The sequence below is a fragment of the Chroicocephalus ridibundus genome, chromosome 3, assembly GCF_963924245.1.
Source record: "Chroicocephalus ridibundus chromosome 3, bChrRid1.1, whole genome shotgun sequence".
NCBI lineage: Eukaryota > Metazoa > Chordata > Aves > Charadriiformes > Laridae > Chroicocephalus > Chroicocephalus ridibundus.
The window spans coordinates 92,764,602-92,772,484 of record NC_086286.1 but is presented as its reverse complement, the minus strand read 5'-3'; the positions used below and the strand labels follow the sequence as shown (position 1 = coordinate 92,772,484).

General features: G+C 41.1%; 1 long non-coding RNA gene across 1 annotated transcript; it reads left to right on the top strand.

The window, feature by feature from the left end:
• Window positions 1–78: 78 nt before the first annotated feature.
• On the top strand, window positions 79–6,975 carry LOC134513919 (uncharacterized). Its single transcript, XR_010070544.1, has 3 exons — window positions 79–161; window positions 2,634–2,729; window positions 6,759–6,975. It is a non-coding gene; the product is annotated as an uncharacterized LOC134513919 (long non-coding RNA).
• Window positions 6,976–7,883: the final 908 nt, after the last annotated feature.

Sequence of the window (7,883 nt, the reverse complement as noted above, 5' to 3'; positions counted from 1 at the left end):
TTAAAGCGCTGCAGGGGGGATTGAGGGGGGGCTCAACGCCCTGACGCCGCCATCTCGGGTTTGAAGGGGCGGGTGGGTGTAACCGAAGGAGGCGACAAGTGCGAGGTTAGAGAGGCACCCAGGAGGACGGGGGATAAAGGCAGCAGCCCACCTTTGAGCAGGTACACGTAGCTTGGTAATGAGCCGTCCCCCTCATAACCCCTCCAAAGAGAGGGGTCAAGGGAAGCCTTGGGTGGCCTCGGGCCCTTACCATCATCTGGGGTTTGAAAAGGAGGCTTTGGGTTCAGAGCAACGTCTGGGAGTAAGGACTGATAAGAGGTGACAGCAAAAGGGAAAAAAAATACTCTTTGCTTTAACATTTAAGTAGCATGGGAAGCTAGGTGAATAACCAATATATGACAGCTTTTATGCATGTATACGTGTGTATATATATATCATAGAATCATTGAATGGGTTGGAAGGGACCTTTAAAGGTAATCCACTCAAGCCCCCCTGCCGTAAGCAGGGACATCTTTCACTAGATCAGGTTGCTCAGAGCCTCATCAAGCCTGGCCTTGAATGTCTCCTGGGATGGGGCCTCCACCACCTCTCTGGGCAACCTGTTCCAATGCCTCACCACCCTCATTGTAAAGAACTTTTCCTAATGTCTAATCAAAACCTACCCTGCTCTAGTTTAAAACCATTGCCCCTCGTCCTATCGCTGCATGCCCTTGCAAACAGCCCCTCCCCAGCTTTCTTGTAGGCCCCCTTCAGGTACTGGAAGGCTGCTGTAAGGTCTCCCTGGAGCCTTCTCTTCTCCAGGCTGAACAACCCCAACTCTCTCAGCCTGTCCTCATAGGAGAGGTGCTCCAGCCCTCTGATCATCTTCGTGGCCCTGTGTGTGTGTATATAAACACGCACATACGCTCTGTGTGTGTGATGTAATTTAAAAGCAAAACTCCCCTAAACTAGGAGGAAAGGAAAAAAAAGAGAGGGATGGTATCAAATTATAAAATACCCCAGAACTTAAAGCAAAATGGATTATACTGACAAAAGGATAAAAGTACTGTGTAAGGCTATCAAGTAAGCTTGAATTAAAGGGCAGGTTCAATTTAACAAGGCTGTTGTGTTTTATTCCCCAAAGAAGGAAAAGGGTTTCTAAACCTTCGCTTTTATACTGCAAGTTACTGCCTTTCTGCACCCCCACCCCCTTAATGCTAACCTTCATTAACAAATGTAGTCAAGTAAACTTCTTTCTGGAGAGAGGAAAGGAAAAAGAAACAAATAGCAGATCTTGCTTGCCTCACCTTACTGATGGAATATGTTATCGTAGCACAGTGATGAAAGTGACATAAGAATTTGGGTGGGGTAGAGTAAAACAGAACATTTCATATGAAAGGTATAACCTTTCACGCGGGACATTCAGGAGAGGGGGACAGGTTTGCACTTGACAGAACCGTGTCTCTGCAGTTCTGAATGCTCAAGATTAATACCCATAGACTACAAAACGAAAATAAAAAAACTGGAGGAAACAGGACAACATACCAGGTTTTTTTAACCAAGGTAATGTTTTCAGGCAAACCCCCTCACATTCTTCACAATAAAATGCAAGGAAGTATGTGAGAAAATACAGTTTTAATGCACTTGAAATTAAAAGGTTGCCATCCCGCCCCGAATATAAGTTTTAGAAGGAAAAATGGTATCCATTTCAATGGAAAAAGAAAAAAAGTAATTCATGATTGTAAAAGTAAGAATTGAGAGATTCCCAAAACTGACTTAGGCATTGTGCACTCCGAATATCCTTAATTAAATTTCTGGAAAATATGATGTAATGAGTAGTCTGGAATGCAGTCATGAACATGTGGGCATAACTTGTGTAAAAGAAGAGAAGACGGGAACAGGTATTTCAAAAGCATGAAAGCACCTGGGAGGCATAGACCTGACATGGACTCTCCCAAGCTGAACAGAGCTTTTAATTTTTTGATCCTAAAAGACCAGACAACAGGCATGAAGCATGCAAAAAAACTAACAGCCAGTCTGTGAATGCCGTAATTTTGATTGTCTCCCTAATTGCACTTAATATTTTTGCTATATTTGCATTACTATTATGAAATTGGTTTAAAAAAAAACCCCAAACTCATAGATAATTTTTAAAATTCATTCTCCTTTGGCTTTGTATAGCTCACCCTTGTGCTAAACAGCTAGAGCATATAATTCATCACAGTAACGCTGGCAGAGAATCATTGATGTCCTTCAAAAAGATCCAGAGAAATGCGGAATAACAAAGACAGAATAATTTTATTGCTTGCAACCAGAGGAAATGTATTGCTTGTATCTGGCAGCAGGCCAGGCCAGAATCCGAAATGCTGTTGCTGCTGTAAATAGGATGAAAGGGATGCATAATCCATCTCCATGCCCACTGTAGCTAGGAAAATTATAAGCAGAAAAAGCAATTAAAACAACAACAAGAGAAAACATTAAAAAATGTGGAAGAGACTTTTTTTTTGTGTTGATAATTTATAGACTAATTGTCATGACTAACGATTTGGCTCTTGGTTAGCAACTAACCATTAGTTGTAGAATATAGGTAATATAGATATCGTATTTAGGCAGTATGTATATTTAATACAGGTATTGAATTATATTGAATACAGGCCTCTTGTTCAGAACAAATGACATCTCACCAGACTTCTCCATCAACTGCTTCATCCAGAATAACACATATAGCTGCTGAACTGGAATAAGTTCGGGTATCGTGCAATAATTGATGGAAGTTTGTTAATCTAAACCCTACAAATAATGTATTTAAGGTATTATCCTCTACGTAGCAGTTGATACAGTGCAGATAAATGGTGTGATATTTCAGTTGCCCTTGGAGAGGACAAATATAAATCACCTGAGCAAGAAATAATGTTTTGCAGTTTTCTTCTGTCTTTGTAAAGCAAGTTTGATGTCTTAACTGCTTGTTTGGATGGGAAGGTTGCGGAAATGGAGTATTTCATTCAAGAGATGGATGGGGAAGTAGAAGGCTTGAAAGGAATGGTCCTAGCTTCAGAGCTTCACTGAGGGAAGGGCTGCTTCAGAAAGGAAGGTGAAAACCTTAGAAAACTAAATCAGGTCATAGCATCATGCAGTTTGATATTCCCAGAGGTACCAACAGGGATAAAGCCCCCAGGCTTACAAAGGTGAGTGGGACCCGTGCTCATTTAATTGTTACACATAAATATCGATGGGAAATCCCCGATGCACAGACAAAATGCTATTGATTTCCACTGCGCCATAGCAATGGCTGTGGCATATGGGGCGGGAGCTATACAATGACTGTATTTAATGTGATGGATAAAACAGATTCCCTGAATTGCCAGGTTGGTGTTTAAATTTGGAAAGGGAAAATCTTCATGGTATTTCTTTGAATACCATAACTTGGTGCAGAAGTGGGGACTTAAAGAACACATGATGATATATCTGAGGGAGCCAAAGTGACCTGCTCCTTGCTTTAACCAGGAGTATGGCACGATGTGAAACTTGGCTGTGAGATTCCAACTTAGACACTCAATTTCTGCAAAAGATCAAAGGCTGATGAAAACCGTCAGGTTGAGTATGAAATACCAAAGAAGATCCCTTTTGGCTCCTTCAGCCTTCACATTTTCTGATGCTTTCCCTCAGAATAGGCTATATGATACTGCCTTGCACAGTAGAACATATGCATAAATATTTATACACATCTCTCTACGTATACACCAGAGGTACTAACTTGCATCTGCTCTTGCAGAAAAGCTGTGCTCAAAATCTAGGCATTGATACTAAAGAGAGTTTGGCTCAAAGCAGTTCCGCGGATCTGAGTAGCCAAGAGCACCAGTTCAGGCTGCTGTTTCCAGTAGCAAGGTTCCCTCTCTCCACTGTTATAAAGGTGTCTGGTGATGTGACTTAAGATCTCTCTATTAGGGCATGAGTATGGATGTAGTGAGGGTCCAGCTGAAGGTTCTTCCTTAACGTATGTTGGAATATTCTCCTGCATACAGGGCATGTTGTCTATCAGCACATACTTCCCTTTGTTCTCAATTATCTGCAATCATATCATCAAAATATTTTAAATTCTAATGCAAATAAAATTAAACGTCAGTCTGTTTCAATGCTATAAATATTCATGATCTCCTTGTACTGTTTAATGCATTTGTCAAAATAAGCTGTGGTTTTGTTAGAGGCTGGCTGCTTTTCTTAGTGCATGCTCACCTACCTTCAGAAATGAGAAGCCCAAGATCACTTTCAAAGCTTGTCTTCCATGCCCTGGACTCTGAAATGACCCCAAATCTTTTCACTGTTTCTTTTCTCAAAGCGCTCCCGAGTCATCTGCTGAAAAGTGACCGCTCACCTTTTACAATTTCGTGTTATGATTCTTTGAAAGAATGTCTATTGGTGTCACTTTTCATACTATGACTAGTTGCAACCCCCTCAAGGGGATTTTCTTGAGCATTCTCTGACTGTGGTGGGGTTGGAGCTGTCACGGCGTTACTGACACCTCTTTTGTGTCTCTGACAAGCAACGGAGAATGGGCTTCTGTGAACTCAGCTGAACTTGAAGACGTATAAAAGCAGCATGTTGGGCATTGTTCGTGGCGAATTGTTTTTAACAATACAGTTTTCCAAGGCTGTGAAATACTGAAATATTAAAAGGGAAAATACAGTGCAATGAAAGAAACATTTACTTATACTTCACACCACCAGCTGATTTCAGAGATTTTACAAATTTGTTAATTTTTTTTGTTTTAGTATACGTGCTTGGATTTTGAGATACCACCTTGTGGAGAGATACTAGGTGAATAACAGAAGTGGTTGCTGGTGAATCATGGGAATATAATTTACAATGTGATGAATTAACATTCCACATAACAAAATAAGATGCTCCATTACTACAATATAAAGCTTTAACTGCTCATGTTGTGGATATAGGTGTGTTTTGACACGGTCCCAAGTTAGAACGATGTAATTACTGCTTATGGGCTAGCAACCAATATTTCATAAGCAATTTAAATAACGAAAAAGCCCAGTAAAGCCTGGGAAGGTGGAGAAGATGCTGAGGAAACAAGTCTTGAATGTTTGATTAGAAAAAAAATATTATTTGAAGGAGACAATTTAGTTAAGGACATCTTTCTGCAGAAGACATATGCTACTGGGAGGAAAATTTCACGCAGATTGTTCACGATCTGGCAGTTCTATGTTAAATGCTGCATTTGGGTTTTAGCAGGTTTTAGTGACGTTTTTCTAGAAAACCACTTTTTGAAGGACAAACATGGTATCTGTGGACTTGTTTCTACTGCTTTTGCATAATCTACAATTTCATATTCACAATATGTATATTAGTCTGATAAAAAAAAAGTAATGCAGTCACCAAATAATTTTGACATATTCTTTAATCAAAAGCAATGTGTGTTGCTTCTGAACATCCATCTCTTTTGGCTTTAAAATTCATTTCTATTGCTAGGATAGCAAATGAATTTTGTTCTGTCTCTGTAGAGTTTAGTGATATAAATTATGTTGTAGAGAAATAAGGTCAAATATATCTTTGAAACCAGTAAAGAGAATGGATGTTCTATCAAAATAAATTTGTTCTTGGTGTTGAATGTGACTGCTTAGAAAACACAGTTATTGTCCCAGTTACACAAGCATGGTATAGGGACAAAGAAAAATCTTCCCCTTAAAAAAAAAATCTTCATTCAAAATATATATACGTCTTATTAGCGTTAAACTATGAAAGAGACCTAGGCAACTCACACCACTTCTAGGCAACTGATCGTATCATCAAAATCTTATTTATTTTTTTTAATGCAAAATGGAACACTTCCCGTGCGGGGGGAGAAGTGCCAACATTTCAGCCCACAGTCTTACGAATCCTAGACTTTGGGCACGTAGGAGGTAGGGATTTTTGCCCACTCAGTTAAAGGAGGGAGTTGAAACTTGGGTCCTCGGATTTCTGGATGCGCCTCCCATGTCAAGCTTGTTAAGGGAGTGTGGGCAGACCAAGGTTATCCATGAGATACATCCCGAGCTGCCCGTCACGGCAGAGGCTGAGATGCTTCTGAGCAGAACACGTGCCTTGGGAACTTAGGGCACCACTGATTAGGACAGCAACTTGGAGACAGCATTCTTGTTTCCAAATTACCTTAATTTGTTAAAATGTTATTTAGGGTAAGTCTGAGCCTTTACAGCTTGAAGTGTATGAACTCTTGCAATGTATGCATCAGCTTACTGGAATTCTCTTTATTGGAATTAAATAATGTTAAGCCAGCATCCTTTTAATCTCAGGATTTGCAGTAGTTTAACTTTTTTGTTGGCAATAAAAAAGCTAGAATATTCTATTATTGATGTTGCATCTCCATACTGTGCTTCAAGAATGCTTTGATTGATGAAGACTGCTTTCTTGATGTTTTTTCCCATTCTGTTTTTATAACCGAAACTGTCAGTCCTCTCCTAAGACCTAGTAAATGATGAGATCAATCACTGTGTAGTTGGTGGAAAAGCAAGGACAGTGACTGAGCCAAACCTGGACTGCGGGCGAACAAACAGGGGAGGGATATTTCAGGAGGTTAAAGCAAAATCCTGGGCCTGCTCAGACAGACTGAAGGACTGCACGAGGGATGTTTGCAAAGGCTAATGTTAGGCTCAAGGGGCTAGTCCTCTGGACAACCCATGTCATCAATAAAAAGGGAGAGATGCCCATCCAGACAGAGCAGGTGAAGTAGGCTTTATTCTCATTTGCTTTATCTCTTTCTCTTCATGCAGGGAACCTTCTAGTAGCCCAGCGCAGTGACATGAACCGCCTCCCTGATGGATGCACCTTCTGAAGTGTGGTGAGCCAGCTACTTCCAGGTGGGGGAAGGCGATGATGGGGAATGCTTCCGCAAGAAAGGGTGGGATTCACACGTACCACAGAGCAGATTCTCCTCCTTTCTTTCTGTCCTGCACCTTTCATGGTCATGAGTTCACTGCAGTTCTGGAGATGGAGAAATGGTAGTTGGGGCTTTTAGTCCCTTTTAGTTAAATTAATAAAAAATAATAAGAAGTACTGGTTGTTGGGGGTTTAGTTTGGAGGGAAAAGTAACATCACATCTTTCTGTGCCACAAGTGAAACCTGTCAACAGAAATAAAGTAGGCAGTTCTGGTGTCCACAGTTACAAGAAGAGTGTTCAAAAACTAAAAAGGCTTCACAAACACTTCTCGGGAATCACTGGGCTCCATAAAACTTGATGTTACAGGGAGAGACACACCTGAGAAGATTCAATACAAAAAGGAGTTGAGAGATCATTTAATAGTCTGTTGCTCCTGGGGGTAGATGGCTTTTTGCCTAGCAGTAAAAAGGTGCAGTGAACCTTGGTGGTTAGAAGTTGGAGCTAGTTCAAAGCAACAAAGTGCACACTTTTAACAGTGAAAGGAAGTTCCTTTTACCCAGATGAACTGAGTAGAAGAGATGGGGGAGTTTTAAGTCGTGAGCACCCCAGCTGTCTGCTCTGCCCTGCTGCTGCAGGCGACTGCTCTTACAAGAGCCTAGAGGAGGAGGTGAGGGGCTGTATCTCGTGTACTTCAGAGTAAGTGTGGTGTTTTTAGTCAAACTCCTCTTCACTGGTAACTGAAGTTGCTGTTCTGGGGAAGGGGGAATTGTATCACGCTAAATTACCATAGCAGTGTTTGCCAGAACTGGTGGGTTGGGTCCTCATTACACTGTGAGAACAATGTGAAAGGCCTGGTTGACTGTGGCTAGGTGTCACTTGGTGAAATAAATGCGACGAAGCAGGCTGGAGTTGTTCTCAAAAGCAGGATGTTGAAAGCAGCTAACCTCGTAGTTTTAACTGGATCCTGGCTTCAAGGTCATTTCCAGTCTGGACTGTGTGACGAGGATAGCTGTGTACC